General features: G+C 35.8%; 1 pseudogene; it reads right to left on the reverse strand.

The window, feature by feature from the left end:
- Positions 1-922: 922 nt before the first annotated feature.
- The window catches only part of LOC101567265, a 23,272-nt pseudogene continuing 18,094 nt past the window's right edge, over positions 923-6,100 (reverse strand).

Genomic DNA, 6,100 nt, shown 5'->3' on the forward strand with positions numbered 1-6,100 from the left:
ATTATTATTATTTGGCAGGCTCAGCCTGCTCTGAGGGCAGGGAGGGCACAGCATGTGGTACCGGGACTTGAACTGCCACCTCACCTGCCTGCCTAAGCTTGCCTAAGCAGACACGTTAGACCTCTGAGCTATCTTGCCAGCCCCAGGGTAGAAAAGTTATAATAGAAAATCTGACCCAAAATATAAAATATCTACCTCATCATTAAAAAGTACTATTTTCATGTATAGTCTGGAACAATGGGACAGGCATATGGAAAAATGTGTACTGAAGTTCTACCTTCCTGGAACGCTCTCGAGTTAGAAAGAGTTTGGTCATCAACACAAGCATGCATGCGAAATCTGTGAAATTTCTGCAGAAAACAATGGAGGAAATGTGGCTGAAAATATATTTCAGTGGGGGATCAAAAAAAAAAAAAGGCCTTTCTCCATCAAAATTAAAACTCCTTATAGTTAAAAGATACTGTTACATAATGAAATAGGTCACATGGCTTTATAAATTATACGCTTTATTTGATGAATCTGTTATAAATTTCATGGAAACAGGGAACTACATGTTAAGTGTAGGCACACTGAAGAAATTTATGAAACTTAATAAAAGAATGTGACATTAGGCTTTAGATCAAGTGAAATTTAGACCCTGCCCCTGGGGGCACTGAGCTGGTGAAGGAGTCTGGGCGTGGTGGCGCATGCCCATAAGCCCAGCTCTGGGGAGGCTGAGAACAGGAGGATCACTACGAGTCCGAGCTTTGCAGTCACTGCACCAAAAACATAAAAAAAAAAAAATAAACAAACCAGAAAGAGAGAGGAGAGAGAGAGAGAGAGAGAGAGAGAGAGAGAGAAATTTAGATCAAAACATGTAACATTTGAAGATGCTCCTGGTTTGAAGAATCCCATATTATTATGATCAGTTCAGGGGAAAATATTATTCTTTAGAATGAAGCTGACGCACCGCAACTTTCTCCTTGTCCTTTGGCAGCAGCGATGGGGACCATTTATCTCTGTTTGGCCCATGAGATCCTCGAACTGAGGAATTTAGGTTTTCAGCAGGTAAACTCATGGGAAGGGAAAAGGGAATTACAATCTCCCTGGTGACGTCCTACTGAGATGCAGGTGAGACATCAACAGTACAAGTCTAGACAAAGACAGACATAATTACATGACACAGAACCTTCTGCTTTCTTTCCAACCATCTTGAAAATCTCTCATTTGATTTTATTTTTCTGCGATGGTTTCAGTCAGTCTTAGGCTACATCCAAAATCATATCCTAGTACTCAGAGAACCTATTGCTTAACTGCTCTTGGTACAACCTTGAGTTATTGAGGCCTTCATACTAAACCATTGAATGCTAACGATCATGCTCTTGAAGCAGGAAGAAAATAGGACACAGTCCTTTTGACAAAACAAACACAGTAGTTAATGGATTGAAAGAACATGAAGAGAAACACTGCCAACCAGAGACAGAAATGGAATTAGAAAATGGACCCGAGTCAAGACACCGAGTATTTCTACCCTTGTAACTGCACTGACTAATGATGTGTTGCTTCTGACTAATGTCAAAGAAGATGTATGGAAGCCAATTTCTGACAGAAACTGTGCAGATTCTGGTCATTCTCAGTAAGGCAGCATCTTGGGATAGTGGGATACGGAAACATCTCTAAGTGTAAGAGCATTCTGGAAGATTTGTGTAAGAGCAGCTCTCATGACATATCTCAGTAGAAAGAATACATCATTGATTAAATGCATTAAAATTATATGCAATAACATTCTTATGTCATCAGCTGACTATAGGTTATATGAAAGCATAGCCATGTGTCTGAAAGATGAAAGGAGGAGATGCACATGACCTTCAGGCTTATTGACAGATCAATAGATTATTATTAACTAGAACTGAAAATGTGTTCTCCTTTATTTTAAGCTATTTTTGCTTACAAAGGTAATTACTGTATGTGGAAATATCAGGAAATAGGAATATACTTGCATAAAAATTTAAGTTGTGAGAGAAGTAAAACACAATGGTTTGTAGAAGGAAACTGGAATGAAGTTTGTGACTTCAAGAAAATTTAATTACAACAAAGTATTTGTAGGAAACGTATAAGCTAATTCTGTTAAGTACATAGAAAGGAGAAATTTAAATTTATTAAATTTACATTTGTTTGTTGGGGCTGGGGAGATGGCTCAGTGGAGTAAGCGCTTCCCTGGCAAGCGCAAGGGCCTGAGTTCAATCCCTGGTTCCGGAAAAAAAAAAAAAAAATTACATTTGTTTGATTTAAACATCATATAACATGTACTTCTTTGAATATATTCTAAGATTTGTAAGTTGTTTTGGCAACAACCTCCACAAAATCAGTCTTGTAACTACTGAATTAGATGTGATTTATCAATTATTTAATAGTAAAGTTAAATTTGCAGAATAATATTGTATTGGAAGGGACACTTCAAATCTTAGGAGCACTATCAAAATGTGTCAGTATGGTTCAAAGCTAAAGAAAACTCTGGTGACTATGAAATGTCTCATTGCAATTTATAAGCTTTTGTATACGAAGAGGTTGCCTAGCTGTTCAAAATCTGTGTGCTAATCATCCATCCAAATAAAGGCTCGAGATTCCTTCACTACTACACTTAATGCTTATGTTCCTTAAAAAAATTGATAAGATATTCCAGTGGCAGCTATAAATACATTACTGACGGTTTTTTAAGTGATTCTATGCTGGTATTGTCTTATCATAACCAGAGCTACAGATATAAATGGGCACAGTGATTTTAATCACAATATGAAAAAGAAATAATTCAACACTTTCCTAGGTTTTTAAATGTATAAGAAATAAACATTCAGAAATACCATGTAACACTATTTCACTTTGTAAAAGAAGAGTCGGTTAATTATACATTTATGTAGAAATATGAAATATTCATTATTAGCAATTATATTTTTATTTATTACAACATGATTTTATTTGCAAGTGAATTTGGATCAATTTGTATTCCTTTCAGAAAATTTAGGCTTATACAGAATTCCAAATTATTTTCCTCCATTATGTAACAATATTTAATGAAATTTGAAATTGAAAATCTATAAAATATTTTATTATTATTTTCTTGTTTTAGTTTTCTTATTTTTGTTTGTTTGTTTTGTTTTGGATTTTTGTGCAACTCAAACTTGAGTGATCCTCCTGTTTTCAGCCTCCCTAGCACTGGGATTACAGGAACGTACCACCACACAGGGACTCAGTCCCTGGCTCAGCACACCTGGGGGCTGGGCTGGTATGGCATGCAGTGCCAGGGATCAAACCATGACCCCTGCACTTGTGTAAGCAGGTGCTTTGTCTGCTGAGCTATCTCACTATAAAATATTTTAAATAAATCATTTCTGGAATTAATTTTTAAATATTCAATTCTTTAAAATTTTACAGTTTAATGACCTTAGTATGTTCCAAGAAGGATTATCACTAAATATTCATTTTGTGCCTAGTTTTAACAATTCTGATTTGTGAAATATTTTCAAAATTCACCTGATATGTTCATTCTTCTACCTTGATCACCAATGACAAATGGCCCATTCAAAAAATCCATTCTTTCCCTTTATTGAGCTAACGGTCACAAACAAAGAGAAACAGGAGACAAATAGTATCAAAAGAATGATATCATCCTTTCCTGACCTGTTGAGGAAACCCAGGAGGGTAGCAGTCTGCAACCATTTTTCTGTAGAAAGTCAGTGTGATTCTTCTGTAAGGCATCATTTACATATCTTCCTTAAACTCTGTATTAATCACCTGGCATAATGGTGAAGAGGGATATTTATGTTCTACATGAATTTATCAGCCAGTTGAGAAAAGAATTCTGTAACACAAGGAAAAATGGGATAAATGCAAATCGAGCTCCATGTCAAACAGGCTGGAGAACAAGGGAAAGGTTTCAAATGTGCTCTGGGATTTAGAAAGGAGTTGTGGGAGAGCTGCTTTGTACATGGACTTGAGGAGAGTTAATCAGAAAGAATGGGAAGAGTACTCTCGAGGGCAGGAACCACACAGAGGAAATTTGCACATGTGAAACAGCAGAGATCACTGAGCGCATGATCCTGGGTCCAAGGGATTTATGCCCTCAGATTTTCTTTAGCCACTTTGGGTCATTTGGAAAAGCTCTGATTAGATAGCTTTTTCTAAAAGATTGATATCTTCCCAAAACATGACTGAAAGATTTTGTTTAAAAAAAAGAAAATTTATAATAACACTGGAGATAATTTATAGTAATATTAAATTTAGAAAAAATAGCCATGAGACATTAAAGCTATTTATTGAAATATTTTCTTAAATACTATGTTTGGTATAGATGGCATGTAAACTCAGTATATAACCATAAATTGGGAGGAATAAGTAAAAGGCAACTGTCTTGAGTTTTCTAAATGTCTCCAGTAGAGCTGTGCCAAGAGTTCTCCTTTGGGAATCAACATTTACACTGTGGGCCAGAGGAATAAGAAGTGGTGTATCATAGTAACTTAGAAATATTCACATAGAATTTAACTACCTCTTATTAGCAAGTTTGAAGACTGTTTCCACATACACCAAATTGGAAAAGGAAAGAGGAAAGTGAGAGAAAGGAAAATAACCAGTAAAGAACATTTTAAAATAATAACATAAAATATGCAACTAATCTGAAACTGTTGAAACAGAAACATTTTTTATTCCTGGAGATAAGGCACACACCTCGTACATTCTATTTTTTATCTAAATTGTACTTTTCCAAAATCTCAGTTTTTAAGCTGTAACACATCTAGTCTTCATGAAGGACATATCATTAATGGTTATGATCGTACATGTTATTGGTCTTTCCAAGATAGTGTCTTTCTAGAAGAAAATAAAGAGGGAAAAGTAATTGGTATTTGTTTTCACTCTTTTGTTCTTTGGGAGACTTACTTTTCTGCCATCTGTGTCTGCTTGTGATCTAGGACTGAAGACGGACCGCACTCAGAGCCTGGCTGTTCGCGCATCCTTTCCTGTGTGTAGTAGGCGGAGGAAGAATTGCCCCCTGTTTTGAATGGTCTGTTTTGTAAATGACAGCACTCACTCAAATTTCACCTCCCCAAACCACAGTATCACCCAGGTTCAAAGACCTGATCAAAAATTGGGCAAGTGAAATGAAAAGAAATTTCTCAGAAGAAGTATGAATGGTCCACAAATGATTAAAGAAACATTCAACAGCTTTAGCCATTAAATAAATGAAAATTAAAACAAAACTGAGTTTTGTTCTGACACCAAGAATAATAGCTTTAATCAAGAAATCAAATAATGACGAAAGCTGGCATGACTGCAGAGAAGAAAGAAAGAAGCTGTCGACATTGTGGATGCAAAGGCAAGTTAGTGTGCAAACCAGTATGGGGATTCCTAAAAATAAAGAATAAAAGTACAAATTCAATTAGACCCAGATATTTCTCTTATATATATGTTTCCAAAAGAGTTAAAGACATCATAGTACATTGACACATGTTTAGAGCAGCATAACTTATAACAGCAAAAGCTTGAAAGCAGCCTATATATCTATCAGCAGAAGAAAGAATAAAGCAAATGTAGAACTTACAAGCAATGGGACACTCTACTTTTCTGCCATAAGGCAGAAAGGAAGAGGAAATGTGGGTCATAATAGGAAAGTGGACGCACCGGAGACCTAAACATGAGTCATTTGGAGGAAAATTGATAAAATTTAAGATCATATTGTCAAGTGAAATGATTCAGAAACACAGGCTTAAACAACACATGATTTTTCTTATGGGAGGTACCTGAAAGCTAAAGGAAGAGTGAAATAAAAGAAAAATAATGGAAAGTACAAATATAGGCTTAAAGAAAATAAGAAATGGAACAAGAGATAGAGGGGAGGGGAAGGGGATGGAGATATAGCACATTTGCACTAATAAAAGAAATATAGAAAGGGAATAACTTTTGGCTTATAGGGCTGAGATTGCAAAGGGCGATTAAAATACATAGTGAATGCTTGCATTAAAAATCCACTGTCATTAGAGTAAAATCCCACTGGCATTAAGCCTTCTGAAAATATCATTTGCTTTGAACACAATTAGCCCATCATTCCTCTCTCTCTCTCTCTCTCTCT

The sequence above is a fragment of the Octodon degus genome, unplaced genomic scaffold (genome assembly GCF_000260255.1).
Source record: "Octodon degus isolate 3935 unplaced genomic scaffold, OctDeg1.0 scaffold00118, whole genome shotgun sequence".
In the NCBI taxonomy this organism is placed as follows: Eukaryota; Metazoa; Chordata; class Mammalia; order Rodentia; family Octodontidae; genus Octodon; species Octodon degus.